Genomic DNA, 18,529 nt, shown 5'->3' on the forward strand with positions numbered 1-18,529 from the left:
AGCTCCCGCTACCGAGCACATCATCGTCATCATCATCATCATCGCTCAGCGAAAGGAGGAGAGTACGGGACCCACGCCGGGGGAGGGGAGCCCTCGACTCTCCATCGGTCGCCCCAGAGTCAGGCCCCTCTCCCCGCTCCTCTTCGTCCACCTCCTTGCTGGAGTCGCCGGAGGGCACATCCACCGGTCCTTCGGAAGCCGCCACGGGCACGAGCCCGTCCCCGTTAAAAACGGGCATGGACTTCACCACTTGCTCCCAGTCGTCGCGAAGGAACAAGGGCTTGGGAGCGCCCTCCAACCTTGCCACCTCGCCCCCGACCAGAGATTGGAGAACCGCGGTCACATCCTCTTCGCCCACAGCCGCGGGGCTCGGATGAGGCCTCCACATTGGAGGAGAGTACTGCCGGAGTGGAGCCAGCTGGTGCTCCAAGAACTCCCTCAGCAGCAACGCACCGATCAACTTCGCCGTCGCCATGCTCGCCGGCCTCAAGTCCACGTCCATCTTCTCCAGCACCAGTTTTGCGCGAGGGTCCGTGAGCTCCACTCGGCCCCAGTCGTCGGAGCTCGCGGGCGGCTCCGCGGGAAAGATCAGCCTAGGAGGGACGCGCCCGGCATCCACCAAGACCCACTTGCTCCTGAAGCCCTCAATCCTCTTCCCGGGATTCGAGATGGCAATGGTGCCGCCATACGTGACGAAACCCACGCACGCGGAAGGAGAGCCGCGAGTGACCCGGAGGGAGAAGTAGTGGCGCAGCAAGGCCATTGAGGGCTGCACCCCTACGTGAGCCTCGCAGTAATAAGCGAAGATCGCCAGGAGAAGGACAGGGTTGGGGTGGAGATGCAGAGCCTGCAAGTTGTAATGGCGGAGGACAGAGAAGAAAAACTCGGAGAAGGGAGGCACCAGGCCCGTGGCAATGGAGCTTACAAAGAGAGGATAAAAGGTGCTCCCTCGGCCCTCCGGGGTGGCGGAGCCGGCCTTGAACACCTTCGTCCCGTTGATGCCCTGCGCTGTCGCCATCTGGCGCAGCCGGGCAAGGCCGGCCTTGGACACATTCGGCGAGTCCAGAGCAGGGGAATACCAAGCTTCAGCCGGAGACTGACGAGGCGCCATGGCTCCCTAGGTCACACAGCCGGAGTAGATCTGGGAATTTGGAGGAAGAAAGGGGAGGCGCAAGAAAGGGGATCTAAGCAGCAACCGGAGAAAGAAAAAGGCAAAGTCTAGACAGATGCCGCTCCTTTATCAACCTGCGCGGTTGCTGAAGCACCTGCGTCCAATCAACCGCCACGCGGCGCCCAAGGCCGCAGGCTGTTAGGGCCCGCGGCGCTTCGCCCTTGCCCTTTCGCCTCTCGGCACGGCCAAGTCCATGCGTGCCTTGGGCCCGGGGGCTACTGTCGGCGTTCTAGGAACGGGGGTCCCCAGACTTGCCTGCCTGCGGCCTGCGGCGTGGCTCAAAGGGGGCCCAGTGCGGCCCATCTTCATCGACACAAGACTCAAGACCCTCGCGAGGGGCCAAGCCTCGCGGGGCGGACGACACGGCGCATCCTCAGGCGCAGCCTCCTCAGGCTGGCTCGCGAGGAGGCGGAGAGATCAAGGCAGGGTACCTCGCGAGGTGCCCATGACGCAAGCCATGACGATCGAGGGTGCCAGGCGGGCGCCAGCGCGCGCACCGTCCTTCTTTCCTCTTTGGTGCAAAGGGGGCAAGCGCGGCCGTGGAGTACCAAGGCATCAGGCAAAGGTTGCCATTTCGGTGCAACGAGACCAAGACCAGGGGGACTACGAGACGGAGGTCATCATGGAGCCCAGCACGGCGTCACCACAGAGCCTTTGGCAGGCAAAGACCAACTTTAGTCAGGATAAGTGTACTAGATGTTCCCCTTCGAATTGGCCAATTGTTGGCGCCCTTCCCGCTCAAATATTTGGGAAGAGGACCAGGGCTTCTATAAATAGGACCAGCCACCCACATAGCAAACGAACGGTCGACAAGTGAGAGCAAAGCAGAGAGAGTGAGTGAGAGAGAGAGGTGACTGAACTCCTCCTAGCAGTTCATCGCCCCAACCAAGAACAGACCCTCGCGAGGCTGTTCTTCCTTGTATTGTTCATCATCACCAGCCCCAGGAGGCAATCCACCAACCACACACTGGAGTAGGGTATTACACCACAACGGTGGCCCGAACCAGTATAAACCTTGTGTCTCTTGTGCAGTTCTTTCAGTAGTTTAGATCTTTGTGAGACGGGGAGGTAGAAGGCTTAATCTCTGCACGCACCCCAGTGTTCGAACCTTAAGGGTCTGCCGGAACCCGTGATCCGACAAGATTGCCCTCCCCAAGACGGGAGAGTTGTTGGTGATGATGATGACGATGATTCCCCCTTCCAGGAGGGAAGTTCCCCCAGCGGAATCGCTCCGCCAGAGGGCAAAAGTGCTCCTGCCCAAGTTCCGCCTTGAGACGGCGGCGCTCCGCCCCGAAAGTCCTCCCCTTGTTTTTTCTAGGTCAAAATGACTTGTATACCAAAAGATGGGCACCGGAGGTGGACCTGGGTGAGCACAACCCACCAGGGCGCTCCTGGGCTCCCTGGCGCACCCATGTGGGTTGTGCCTACTTGGTGGGCCCCCTCAGGTAGGTATTTGCTCCAATATTATTCATATATTTGATAAAAAATCTCCGTGAAGTTTCATCTTGTTTGGAGTTGTGCAGAATAGGTGGCCAGACGTAGCTTTTCCAGGTCCAGATTTCCAGCTGCCAAAATTCTCCCTCTTTGTGTGTACCTTGCATATTATGAGAGAGAAGGAATTAGAATTACTACAAAAAGCATTATTATGGATAAAAACATCATAAATAACAGTAAGAAAACATGATGCAAAATGGACATATTAACTCCCCCAAGCTTAGACCTCGCTTGTCCTCAAGCGAAAACCGAAAACGAAAAACATGTCCACATGCTTAGAAAGAGAGAGAGAGAGAGAGGTGACGATAAAAACAAAATACGGGCATAGAAGCATCATGTTCATTATTATAACAACAATAAACTTAAACATAAAACTTTTATCAAAGAACTTTTATCATAGACTTTCATGAATAAGTGACAATTCATCACACTATTGAAGTATAAAGCAAAAACTCTATTAGAAACCAACGAACTATGTTCTCAATCAACTTTGCAACTACAATTCATCATCTTTTCTGGAAGGGTCACGTATCATAGCCTTTAGGCAAGTCCACATACTCAACCATCATATAGTCTTCAATGATTGCTAACACTCACCGCGTACACATGAGCAAAACGTTTCAACCGGAAACATAGAAAGATAGGGGCTTATAGTTTCGCCTCCCAATGTATTCACCTCAAGGGTGATGTCAACAATAATAACTCATGCTATCTATATTCAACTGGAAATATGTGCCTAGATCTTTCCTCACCACATGTTCCTTTCCAAAGGAGAAAAATAAAAAAAGTAATAGAAGGAAAACTTTGACTCTTTGCATAAAATTAAATACATAAAAGTAAAAGATAGGCCCTTCGCAGATGGAAGCATAGGTTGCCATGCGCTTATTTGTTTGTATTCTCAACCCCTTAGTGAAAAAGAACGTCATGTTGCATTGCCCCTTGTGATAGCGACCTTTATTATGCAGTCTGTCGCTTTTATTCTTCACCATCACAAGTTCGTGCAATGCTCAATTTTCTCTTACACTAAATGATCTCACACTTTTAGAAGCAATTTTTATTGTCTTTTTGCACCGATGACAACTTACTTGAGGGATCTTGCTCAATCCCCAGGTAGGTATGGTGGACACTTGAAAATAAGATTTGGGTTTAAGGGTTTTTGGATGCACAAGTAGTATCTCTACTTAGTGCGGAATTTTTGGCTAGCAAAGATAGGGGCAAGCATAAACAAACATAAACCATGACAATATGACTTCTATGTGAATATAAACAAACATAAACCATTAAGTTGTCTTTCTTGTCCAATGTCAACAATTTTGTCATATAATATTTTGATGAGGGCTCACAATCACAAAAGATTTCTAGGATAGTATATTTATATGTGAATCTTCTCTTCCCTTATTAATTCTTTCATGAGTTGCACCATTGACTAATGATATGTTTGTCAATCTCTAATAAAATTTCCTACTTATACTTTTCCTTATGTGGTGTCATCACCTACCATAAGATTAGTATATGATCTTTTTGATTTATTTCCTTTCTCTTTTACTTTTATTTGCAACATGAAAGTAAAGAAAGCAAAAACTCAAACTAGACTTTATTATATATTTTGCACACGATTACAAGGATAGATCACTAAGGAACTCTCGAAAGGAAAGGATCAAACTAAACTTTTATTCATCTAAAGCAAAAGATCAAACTAAAATAAATAAAGGCAAAAAGATAGTGGGATGATACGATACCGGGGCACCTCCCCCAAGCTTGGCGGAAGCCAAGGGGGGTGCCCATACCCGATACTCAATCCTCCTTTGGTGGTGAAGATGATGATGGTGGTGATGAAGCGATTCTATCCTTAAGGGTCAAGAGATCCTCCAGACGACCGATAACGCTCCAGAGATGGATGATATGCTCTTGATGCAGAATATTTTCACGAGTGAGATACTTACTCTGTATACGAACTATTTCAATGATGCGAAAGGCTTCAATCTCAGCAGGAGTAAGGTGAACAAGGTAGGGTTTAATGATATTGTCCTCTCCCTCCTCAGTTGGCAGTGCTTGTTCGAAGACCAGAGACTGATCTACGATAACCTCCTTGCTCTCATCTGCTCTAACGGCTTCCGCGTGCTCTTCTCTCTTCAGCTCAATCTTCATCAACTAAGCATCCTCTTCCACGTTGTTGGAGGAAGAAGAAGACATGATGCCTGACTCAACAAATCTGACAGAAAACGGCTAGAAAAGAGAACACAGGATTTCTCCGTGATATAGTGGTTAATAGGTTCTGGAAGTATATATAGATTTTTTTTCTTGGGAAACAAGAAAACAGAAGAAAAATGGAGTCCGGAAGGTGTACCAGGTGGGCACAACCCACCTAGGCGCGCCAGCCTGGTGCCCTGGTGTCTTGTGGCCACTAGGGTACGCTTCCCGATAGTTTCTTATTTTTCCTATTTTTCTAAATATTCCAAAACCGACAAAAAATATTTTTGCAGATTTTTCAGAGTCTGTTTACTTACCTTATCACGTACCTCCTTATTTTCACAATTCTGGGGTGTTCCGGAAGGACTCTTTTATGTGTTGTTCCGGTGTCATAGTTTGGATAATATTACTTTCAACATTAATGGGCGTACTTGAGATATAATTTTTATGCGTTCCCCATTGACAACCTTCGGGTTAGTACCTTCGACATTATTTATTTTGATAGCTCCAGACCGATAAACCTCCTCGATAACATAGGGGCCATCCCATTTTGAGAGGAGTTTTCTTGCAAAGAATCTGAAACAAGAGTTGTACAAAAGAACATATTCTCCGACTTTAAACTCGCGCTTTATGATTCTTTTGTCATGCCATCTTTTAACTTTTTCTTTGAATAATTTTGCATTTTCATAAGCTTGGGTTCTCCATTCATCTAATGAGCTAATATAAAAAAAACCTCTTTTCACCAGCAAGTTTGAAATCAAAGTTGAGCTCTTTGATGGCCCAATATGCTTTATGTTCTAACTCAAGAGGCAAATGACAAGCTTTTCCATAAACCATTTTATAAGGAGACATACCCATAGGATTTTTATATGTTGTTCTATAAGCCCAAAGTGCATCATCTAATTTCTTAGACCAATTCTTCCTGGACCTATTGACAGTCTTTTGCAAAATTAATTTTATTTCTCTATTGCTAAGTTCAACTTGACCACTAGACTGAGGATGATAAGGTGATGCAATTCTATGGTTAGCATCATACTTGGCAAGCATTTTACGGAAAGCACCATGAATAAAGTCTTAACCACCATCAGTCATTAAATATCTAGGGAGTCTAAACCTTGGGAAAATAACTTCCTTAAGCATTTTAATAGAGGTGTTGTGATAAGCACTATAGTTTGGAATAGCTTCTACCCATTTAGTAACATAATCAGCAACAACCAAAATATGTTTATACCCATTAGAGGAAGGAAAAGGTCCAATGTAATCAAATCCCCAAACATCAAATGGTTCAATAGCAAGTGAATAGTTCATAGGCATTTCTTGACGCTTACTGATTTTACCTATTCTTTGACATTCATCACAAGATAAGACGAACTTACGAGCATCCTTGAATAGAGTAGGCTAATAAAATCCAGATTGCAATACCTTGTGAGAAGTTCTATCTCCAGCATGATGCCCTCCATAAGCTTTGGAGTGATATTTCCGCTGAATTTGTCCCTGATCATGCTCAGGTACACAACGTCTAATAATACCATCTACTCCTTCTTTATAAAGATGTGGGTCATCCCAAAAGTAATGTCTTAAATCATGGAAGAAAATTTTCTTTTGTTGATACGTAAAGCTAGGTGGTAAATATTTAGCAACAATCTAATTAGCATAGTCAGCATACCAAGGAGTATTATGGGCAACATTTATTGCAGCTAACTGCTCATTAGGAAAACTATCATCAATAGGTAGTGTGTCATGAGGCACATTTTCAAGCCTAGATAATTTATCAGCTACAGGGTTCTCAACTCCTTTTCTATCAATGATATGTAAATCAAATTCTTGTAACAAGAGAACCCATCGAATAAATCTAGGTTTAGCATCTTCCTTTTGCATAAGATATTTAATAGCAGCATGATCGGTGTGAAAAGTTACTTTTGAATCAACAATATAAGGTCTAAATTTATCACAAGCAAACATCACTGCTAAGAATTCTTTTTTAGTAGTAGCATAGTTTCGTTGAGCATTGTCTAGAGTTTTACTAGCATAATGAATAACATTCAATCTCTTATCGACTCTTTGTCCTAGAACAACACCAACAGCATAATCACTAGCATCACACATAATTTCAAAGGCAAGTTCCAATCAGGTGGTTGAACGATAGGTGCAGAAATTAAGGCTTTCTTGAGTGTTTCAAGGCTTCTAAACAATCATAAAAAACAAAAGGAATATCCTTTTGCAAAAGATTCATAAGAGGCCCAGAAATTTTAGAAAAGTCTTTGATAAATCTAGTATAGAAACCATCATGACCTAAGAAACTACGAATACCTTTTATATAGTTAGTACATGGCATTTTCTCAATTGCATCAACCTTAGCTTTGTCCACTTCAATACCTCTTTCATAAATTTTATGACCCAAGACAATGCCTTCATTAACCATAAAGTGGCACTTCTCCCAATTCAAGACAAGATTTGTTTGTTCACATCTCTGCAAAACTCGATCAAGATTGCTTAAACAATCATCAAAAGACTTCCCATAAACAAAGAAGTCATCCATGAAAACCTCAACAATCTTTTCACAAAAGTCAGAGATTATAGCAGTCATACATCTTTGAAAAGTAGCAGGTGCATTACATAAACCGAAAGGCATATGTCTATAAGCATAGGTTCGAAAGGGACAAGTAAAAGTGGTCTTTTCTTGATCAGGTTGAGAAACAGGTATTTGTGCAAAAACCAGAATATCCATCAAGGAAGCAAAAGTGTGTGTGCTTATATAATCTTTAAAGCATTTGATCAATAAAAGGGAGAGGGTAATGATCTTTTCTAGTTGCTTTGTTTAATATTCTAAAATCAATTACTATTCCATAGCCTGTAAAAATTCTTTGTGGAATAAGTTCATTCTTATCATTAGGAACAACAGTTATACCTCCTTTCTTAGGGATATAATGAAGGGGACTTACCCATCTACTATCATCTATAGGATAGATTATACCTGCTTCCAGAAGTTTTAAGATTTTCATTTTTACAAATTCCTTCATTTTTGGATTTAACCGACGTTGGTGATCAACGACGAGTTTATCATCAAGCTCCATATTAATTTTGTGTTGACATAGAGCGGGACTAATGCCCTTTAAATCATCAGGAGTATATCCAATAGCAGCTCGGTGCTTCCTTAGAACTTTCAATAATCTTTCTTCTTCACGTTCTGAAAGGTTAGCACTAATAATAACAGGATATATCTTCTTTTCATCAAGATAAGCATATTTCAAAGTGTCTGGCAATTGTTTTAATTCAAACACAGGATCACCTTTAGGTGGAGGAGGACCTCCTAGAGTTTCAATAGGAAAATTGTGTTTAAGTAGAGGATGTTGTTCAAAGGAAATCTTATCTATTTCATTTATTTCATACATATGTAAATCATTTTCATGGTCTAACAAATATTGTTTTAATGGATCAGTAGGAGGCACAACAATAGAAGAAATACAAATTAATTCATCTTGCTAGGCAATTCTTTTTCATGAAGCTTTCTACTAAACTTGGAAAATTTAAAATCATGAGACTCATCACCAAAACTAACATCGATAGTTTGCTTCTCACAGTCAATTTTAGCATTAAAGGTGTTCAAGAAAGGTCTACCAAAGATAATGGGACAAAAGTCATCTTGTGGGTAACCAAGAAGAAGAAAATCAGTAGGGTATTTTATTTTCCCACACAAGACTTCAACATCTCTAACAATCCCAATTGATGATATATAGTGTCTCTATTAGCAAGTTCAATAGTAACATCTATGTCTTCTATCTCTGCAGGTGCTATGCCATTCATAATTTCTTGATATAAAGTGTAAGGAATAGCACTCACACTAGCACCTATGTCACATAAACCATGATAACAGTGATCTCCTATTTTAACTGAGACAATAGGCATGCCAACAACAGGTCTATGTTTATGTCAGGTTTGTCAATTCTAGCAGCTTCTTCAGATAAGTAAATAACATGCCCATCCATATCTTCTTCCAAGAGATCTTTAACCATAGCAATACTAGGTTACTACTTTGATTTGTTCATCAGGTTTAGGTGTTCTAATATAGCTTTTGTTGACAATAGTTGAAACTTTAGCATGTTCCTTTATCCTAACAAGGAAAGGTGGTTTATCAATATAAACAGAAGGAACAATTGGATCAACATTGTAAAGTATAGTTTCTTCTTTAACTGGTGTCGATTCTTTAACTTCTTCTTTAATAGGTGGGTGATATTTAAACCACTTCTATTTAGGGAGGTCAACCTGAGTAGCAAATGATTCACAAAAGGAGGATACTATCTCAGAGTCAAGTCCATATTTAGTGCTAAACTTTTGAAAAGCATCGGTATCCATAAAAGATTTAACACAATCATACTTCAGTTTAATACCTGACTCTTTACCTTCGTCGCGTTCCCAATCTTCAAAGTGCGTTTAATTCTTTCCAAAAGATCCCACCGGAATTCAATAGTCTTCTTCATAAAAGAACCAGCACAAGAAGTATTGATGTCTACTACGCAACTTTATTCTTGTAGACTCGTGTTGGGCCTCCAAGCGCAGAGTTTTGTAGGACAGTAGCAATTTTCCCTCAAGTGGATGACCTAAGGTTTATCAATCCGTGGGAGGTGTAGGATGAAGATGGTCTCTCTCAAACAACCCTTTAGCCAAATAATAAAAAGTCTCATGTGTCCCCAACACACCTAATACAATGGCAAATTGTATAGGTGCACTAGTTTGGCGAAGAGATGATGATAAAATTGTAATATTGATGGTAGAAATATATTTTTATAATCTGATAAATAAAAATAGCAAGGTAGGAAATAGTAAACGGGCACAAAAACGGTATTGCAATGCTTGAAAATGAGGCTTAGGGTCCGTACTTTTACTAGTGCAACCTCTCAACAATGCTAATATAATTGGATCATATAACTAGCCCTCAAAGTGCGATGAAGAATCACTCCAAAGATCCTATCTAGCGGAGAACATAAGAATAAATTGTTTGTAGGGTACGAAACCACCTCAAAGCTATTCTTTTCGTTCGATCTATTCAAGAGTTTGTACTAAAATAACACAAAGCTATTCTTTCCGTTAGATCTATCCTAGAGTTCGTACTAAAATAACACCAAAGCAAATTCATATTCATAATAATCAATCCAACACAAAGAATTTCAAAGAGTGCCCCAAGATTTCTACCGGAGAAACAAAAGACGAGAACGTGCATCAACCCCTATGCATAGATTACCCCAATGTCACCGCGGGAATCCGTGAGTTGAATGCCAAAAAATATCAAGTTAATCAATATGATACCCCATTGTCACCACGAGTACTCATATGCAAGAAAAATATCAAGTACTCTCAAATCCATAAAAGTATTCAATCCGATAACAATGAAATCTCAAAGGGGAAAACTCAATTCATCACAACAAGATAGAGAGGGGAAAACAGCATATGATCCAACTATATTAACAAAGCCCACGATACGTCAAGATCATGACATCTCAAGAACATGAGAGAGAGAGAGAGATAGAGAGAGATTAAACACATAGCTACTGGTACAAACCCTCAGCCCCGAGGGTGGACTACTCCCTTCTCATCGTGGCGGCCGCCGGGATGATGAAGATGGCCACTGAAGATGATTCCCCCCTTGGGCAGGGTGCCAGAATGGGCTCTAGATTGGTTTTCGGTGGCTACAAAGCCTTGCGGCGGCAAAACTTCTGATCTATGTTAACCCCGAGGGTTTTCGGAATATTTGGGAATTTATAGTGCAAAGAGGGGGTGCGGGAGGCCACCGGGGTTGGCACAACCCACCTGGGCCCCCAAGCACGCCCTGGTGGGTTGTGCCCCCCTCGGGGCACCCCTAAGTGCTTCTCTGGCTCATCCTGGGTTTTCTGGTCCATAAAAAATCTCCAAAAAGTTTCGCCGTGTTTGGACTCCGTTTGATATTGATTTCCTGTGATGTAAAAAACAAGCAAAAAAACAACAACTGGCACTAGGCATTGGGTCAATAGGTTAGTCCCAAAAATTGATATAAAGTTTCTACAAAAATGATTGTAAAACACCCAAGAATGATAATATAACAACATGAATACTTCATAAATTATAGATACGTTGGAGACGTATCAAGTATCAAGCATGGTTTGATCATTACGAGAAAGCCGAGCATAAAAGTTCTAGATAATAATTTCTCTTGAGATCTCATGATTGGGGCATGAATGTAACATTGACTTAAGCCTCCCCTAAGCTAGAGCGATACTTTCTCCTTCACAAGGCCACAAATTATATATATAATTCCGATCACCATGAAGTAGATGCATAGGATAATTTTTTTTGGTGGAACTCCAATTTCAAACGATTCCAATTCCAAGATACAATAGCATCGCATAGCCTATACCATGCCAATGCTTTTACCTTCAAAGATAAAGGGAAAACCTTTTTCATAACTTCATCTCCGGGTAAACCTGCAAGCTTGAACAATCCACACATTTGTTCTATGATACGTCTCCGTCGTATCTACTTTTCCAAACACTTTTGCCCTTGTTTTGGACTCTAACTTGCATGATTTGAATGGAAATAACCCGGACTGGCGCCGTTTTCAGTAGAATTGCCATGGTGTTATTTATGCGCAGAAACAAAAGTTCTTGGAATGACCTGAAACTCCACGGAGAGTATTTTTGGAAATAGTAAAAAATACTGGCAAAGAATCAAGGCCAGGGGGCCCACAACCTAGCCATGAGGGTGGGGGTGCGCCTGCCCCCCTGGGCGCGCCCCCTTGCCTCGTGGGCCCCATGGAGATCCACCGACCTCAACCTTGACTCCATATATTCATGTTCGGGGAGAAAAAAATAGAGCAGAAGGATTCATCGCATTTTACGATACGAAGCCGCCGCCAAGCCCTAAACTCTCTCGGGAGGGCTGATCTGGAGTCCGTTCGGGGCTCTGGGAAGGGGAATCTGTCACCATTGTCATCATCAACCTTCCTCCATCACCAATTTCATGATGCTCACCGCCGTGCGTGAGTAATTCCATCGTAGGCCTGCTGGACGGTGATGGGTTGGATGAGATTTATCATGTAATCGAGTTAATTTTGTTAGGGTTTGATCCTTAGTATCCACTATGTTTTGAGATTGATGTTGCTATGACTTTGCTATGCTTAATGCTTGTCACTAGGGTCCGAGTGCCATGATTTCAGATCTGAACCTATTATGTTTTCAGGAATATATGAGAGTTCTTGATCCTATCTTGCAAGTCTATAGTCACCTACTATGTGTTATGATCTGGCAACCCCGAAGTGACAATAATCGGGACCATTTCTGGTGATGACCGTAGTTTGAGGAGTTCATGTATTCACTATGTGCTAATGCTTTGGTCTAGTACTCTATTAAAAGGAGGCCTTAATATCCCTTAGTTTCCGCTAGGACCCTGCTGCCACGGGAGGGTAGGACAAAAGATGTCATGCAAGTTCTTTTCCACAAGCACGTATGACTATATTCGGAATACATGCCTACATTACATTGATGAATTGGAGCTAGTTCTGTGTCACCCTAGGTTATGACTGTTACATGATGAATCGCATCCGGCATAATTCTCCATCACTGATCCATTGCCTACGAGCTTTCCATATATTGTTCTTCATTTATTTACTTTTCCATTGCTATTATTACCATCACCACAAAACACTAAAAATATTACTTTTGCTATCGTTACCACTACTATCATATTACTTTGCTACTAAACACTTTGCTGCAGATACTAAGTTTCCAGGTGTGGTTGAATTGACAACTCAGCTGCTAATACTTGAGAATATTCTTTGGCTCCACTTTTGTCGAATCAATAAATTTGGGTTGAATACTCTACCCTCAAAAACTGTTGTGATCCCCTATACTTGTGGGTTATCAAGACTATTTTCTGGCGCCGTTGTCCGGGAGCATAACTCTATTCATTGAGTCACTTGGGATTTATATCTGCTTATCATTATGAAGAACTTGAGAGATCCAAAAACAAAAATTTATCCCTCAACTACGAGGGGAGGTAAGGAACTGCCATCTAGCTCTGCACTTGATTCACCTTCTATTTTGAGTAAGCTTGCGACACCTAAACCTGCTTCTGCTATTAATTCTGATATGTCGCATATTATTGATGATGCCACTTCTGCTATGCATGATACTTATGGTGAAACTACTTCTATGCTTGATACTACTATGCCACTTGGTGAATTTCTTGATGAACAACTTGCTAGGGCTAGAGATAATGAAATTATTGAAACTGATAATACCGATGAAAGTAATAATGAAGGCTCTCCTAATAAATATGAATTACCCGTTGTGTTTGAGGGCTATGTCATGGATGAAGAAACTAAAAGAGACTTTCTTGCATGCAATGATAGAAATGATCTTAAGAAATTATTAGCTAAGCTTAAACAAAAAACTCTGGATGCTAGAATGAAATATGATCCTGTTTATGCTACTTCACCTATCTTTGTTACTGATAAGGATTATGAATTATGTATTGATCCTGATATAATTACCTTGGTTGAATATGATCCTTTCTATGGTTATGAATTTGAAACTGTTGTGGCACATCTTACTAAATTAAATGATATAGCCACCCTGTTCACTAATGATGAGAGAACTCGCTACTTTTATATCCTTAAAATATTTCCATTCTCATTAAAGGGTGATGCTAAGATATGGTTTAATTCTCTTGATCCTGGTTGTGTGCGTAGTCCCCAGGATATGATTTATTACTTCTCTACTAAATATTTCCCTGCTCATAAGAAACAAGCTGCCCTAAGGGATATATATAATTTTGTGCAAATTAAAGAAGAGAGTCTCCCACAAGCTTGGGGGAGGCTTCTCCAATTACTTAATGCTTTGTTTGATCATCCTCTTAAGAAAAATGAAATACTTGATATCTTTTATAATGGACTAACCGATGCTTCCAAAGATTACCTGGATAGTTGTGCTAGTTCTGTTTTCAGGGAAAGAACACCAGATGAAGCTGAAATTCTATTGAATAATATGTTGACAAATGAAAATAATTGGACACTTCCTGAGCCAGCTCCTGAGCCAACTCCTGAGCCTATTCCTAAACCAACTCCGAAGAAAAGAGGTGTTCTATTTCTCAGTCCTGAAGATATGCAAGAGGCAAAGAAATCTATGAAAGAAAAGGGTATTAAAGCTGAAGATGTTAAGAATTTACCTCCTATTGAAGAAATACATGGTCTTAATTTACCGCCTATTGAAGAAACACATGGTCTTGATAACCCAACACAGGTAGTAAAGGTAAATTCTCTCTATACATATGATAAAGCTGAAATCCCATTTACTAAGTTTGCTAGCCCATGCTTGGATGAGTTTGATGACTTTATGGTTAAACAAGAAAACTTCAATGCTTATTTTGGTAGAGAATTAAAATGCAATGCTGATATGCTTGAACACTTGGGTGATTATATGGCTAATGTTAAAGGTGAACTTAATTATTAGTAAACATTCTTCTATGGTTACCACTCAAGTAGAACAAATACTTAGAGCTCAAAATGATTTGCTCAATGAATTTAATAGTAAGAATAATGACTATGCTGTTAGAGTGGCTACTAGAACTGGTAAAATGACTCGGGAACCTTTCTATCCTGAAGGCCACCCTAAGAGAATTGAGCAAGATTCTCAAAGAAATAATATAGATGCACCTAGTCCTTCTAAGAGGAAGAAAAAGAAAAATGATAGGACTTTGCATGCTTCTAGTGAACCTGTTGCTGATACGCCTGAGAATCCCAATGATATTTCTATTTCTGATGCTGAAACACAATCTGGTAATGAACATGAAACTAGTGATAATGTTAATGATGATGCTCATGTTGATGCTCAACCTAGCAATGATAATGATATGGAAATTGAACCTGCTATTGATCTTGATAACCCACAATCGAAGAATCAAAGTTATGATAAAAGAGACTTTGTTGCTACGAAACACGGTAAGGAAAGAGAGCCTTGGGTTCAGAAACCCATGCCTTTTCCTTCTAAGCCATCCAAGAAAAAGGATGATGAGGATTTTGAGCGCTTTGCTGAAATGATTAGACCTATGTTTTTGCGTATGCGTTTGACAGATATGCTTAAAATGAATCCTTATGCTAAGTATATGAAAGATATTGTCACTAATAAAAGAAAGATACCGAAAGATGAGATTTCCACCATGCTTGCTAATTATACTTTTAAGGGTGGAATACCTAAGAAACTAGGAGATCCAGGAGTACCAACTATACCATGCTCCATTAAAAGAAACTATGTTAAAACTGCTTTATGTGATCTTGGAGCCAGTGTTAGTGTTATGCCCCTCTCTTTATACTGTAGACTTGATTTGAATAAGTTGACACCTACTAAAATATCTTTGCAAATGGCTGATAAATCAACTGCTATACCTATCGGTATTTGTGAGGATGTGCCTGTTGTGGTTGCAAACATTACTATTTTAACGGACTTTGTTATTCTTGATATTCCCAAGGACGATAGTATGTCTATTATTCTTGGAAGACCCTTTTTGAATACTGCAGGGGCTGTTATTGATTGCGCCAAAGGCAATGTCACTTTTCATTATAATGGTAATGAGCATACGGTACACTTTCCGAGGAAACAACCTCAAGTCCACAGTATCAATTATATTGGAAAAATTCCATCGATTATTTTTGGAGGTTTTGAATTTCCTCTTCCTCCTGTTAAGAAGAAATATGATATTCTTATTGTTGGGGATGTCCATATCTCTATTGAGGTAACCTAGTGTTATTCAAAATTTCTCGGGTTTCATGTTACTCGAAATGAGTTTGTTAACAAGACTTGATCAACCTTGTTAGTGGATTCCTTTTGATGAGCATGAGATGGATGAAGTTAGAAGGCACAACCTTCTGTACCCTCTTTTTTACTTTTTGTTATTTATATTAAATAAAGCAAAAATAGTAATTTCTGTCTGTTTTCTGAATTATCCGTGCAATATAAAAATACCCTAAAAATAAAAGTTCTCCAAATGCCCTGAAATTTAAATATGTTTTTTTCTGGAATATTTGAGAATATCTGGCACTGAGAACACAGCAGGGGGAGCAAGCACTTGGCCACGAGGGTCCATGGCGCGCCCACCCCCCTGAGCATGCCCCTGCCTCGTGGGCCCATGGTGGCTCCCCTCCACTTATTCCTACACCCACACACTTCTTATTCCTCCCACAAACATCACTAACCAGCTCAAACCCAAGTCCAAGCTCATTTTGCTGCGATTTTTGATCTCCTTGCTCAAAGCACCTCCCACAAAACTGCTTTGGGGGATTGTTCCTTGGTATGTGAATCCTCCATTGGTCCAATTAGTTTTTGTTCTAGTGCTTTATTCATTGCGAATTTTTTCTACCTAGGTGACCATGTTCTTGAGCTTGCATGTCAAATTTATATGGTTCCAAGTAGTTCTAATGCATGATATAGGTCCTAGGCACTTGTAGGAGTAGTTGCTATCAATTTTGTTGAGTTTGGTTCACTTTTATTTTGAAGTTACTAAAGATTTAAGAATTTTTAGAAAATAATGAAGAGATTTTTGAGGGGCTCATCGAGCCGAAGCTCGGAGGATAAGCAAAGTGAGGAGGATAAGAGACCCAAGTATAATCTCCCTCTCACCGCGGAGGTCCGGCCGTGTGAATTGCCTTGTCATGATTTCTTAAGAGTAGCCAGGATTTATGATGATTTCTATGAATTGGCTGAGAATGCAGGCCTCACCGCCTTCCTCCACGACCAACACCAATAGTATCTTTTATTCACCAATATCTTTGTGCAAAACTTTCATTTCCATGCTAGGAGCTCACCACCTACGGTGGAGTTTTATTTATATGATGATCATAAGGAGATGTCACTTCGTGATTTTTGTCGGGTTTGTTTGATCCCTTTTGAGGGCATCATAGAGGAACCACATCGTGACGATGTGGATGGGTTTATTAATACCATTACTGTAGGGGAAACGAGGAAGGTTTCCGACTCACGAACTACTAGCATACACTTTCCTGTTCTACGTTACTTTGCTATATTTGGTAGTAGATGCTTAATTGGCCGCGGAAACTGTGGAAACCTGAGTGCCCCTGATATTGTTATTTTGTTCCATGCCTTATTTCATGATGATACATTTAGCATGGGTGCTATTATTGCAAAGCGGTTAAATCTTAACCGTACTAAGAGCCCCGTCTTTGGAGGCATCTTCGCCTCGCGCCTAGCTGCACATTTTAACATACCTATTAGGCGTTATGAGAAGGAAGAAAAATTGCCGCCTCTTGTTTATTTAGGTTATAAGAGTATGGTAGCACATGATTTTATTGTTAATAATAGGGAAAATGAGCTTAAATACAAATTGTTCTTTGATAAACATCATCCTGAGACTATTACCCTGCCTGCTCCTTCCTTGTTTGATTTATCTGCAGGCAACTACCTTGTTCCGTTGGAGGCCATTCATGCCTACTGGAACCCTACAACAGCTATAGAGCCAGAGCTGGAATCACAAATTGATCCTCCACGACAGTCTGATTATCAGTGGGACCCGGAGGTGATTGCCAACCAGTGGACATCCGAGGCTTCATCGCAGTACGACGACAACTATTACTTTGGATATCCGCCAAGCCAGTCGTGGCCATAGACCAACTTAGGCCAAAAGCCTAAACTTGGGGGAGTACGTATTTCTCACCGACATTACATTCATGTTCACACACTCATTGCTAGTTGTTGGTGCTCATACTTTTTCATTGTATCATCCATGCTAGTTTATTTCCTTTTATGCTTTCTTCTTGTGTGTTTGATAAACCTTAAGAAAAACCAAAAAAATTAGTTGTAGCTTTTAGCTAGTTTTAATTTCCATGCTTGTAGTAGTAATTAAAAAGAAAACCCAAAAAGATTTCCTGTTCTTCTTTTGCTTGTTGGGAGCTTTCCTATGTAAATAGTTTTATTTCTTTTCCTTTCTTTGGGGGTCGATAGGAGAAGACCATAATTAAAATGTTAAAGTGGCTCTTATATGCATTATTGTTGATTTGACAAAAGAGCCCATATTACCTTGTCTTCTCTCTTGAATTGAATGCTTGCAGATTCTAGCTTAATCCAATGCACGTGCACTATTATTATTATCCACACTATTCGGTCGTGCAAGTGAAAGGAAATAATGATGATTATATGATGAACTTATTGAGATGAGAAAAGTTGGTATGAACTCGACCTCTCTTGTTTTTGTAAATATGATTAGTTCATCGTTCCTGATTCAGCCTATTATGAATAAACATGTTTGCAATGACAATTAGAGATTATAGTTGCTTATGACATGCTTAATTAGCTAGGAGCTACTAATGGTTTACCTTGCGTGCCAACATGCTATTAAAATGGTTGTGATGTGGTATGATAGGGTGGTATCCTCTTTTGAATGATTCGAGTGGCTTGACTTGGCACATGTTCAAGCATGTAGTTGAAACAAAATCAACATAGCCTCTACGATATTTATGTTCATGGTGCATTATATCCTACTCATGCTTGCATTCGGTGTTGATTAATTTTAATGCATGTTCATGATTGTTGTCGCTCTCTAGCTGGTCGCTTCCCAATCTTTTTCTAGCCTTCACATGTACTAAGCGGGAATACTGCTTGTGCATCCAATCCCATAAACCCCAAAGTTATTCCACAT

This window comes from Triticum dicoccoides, chromosome 3A, assembly GCF_002162155.2.
Source record: "Triticum dicoccoides isolate Atlit2015 ecotype Zavitan chromosome 3A, WEW_v2.0, whole genome shotgun sequence".
In the NCBI taxonomy this organism is placed as follows: Eukaryota; Viridiplantae; Streptophyta; class Magnoliopsida; order Poales; family Poaceae; genus Triticum; species Triticum dicoccoides.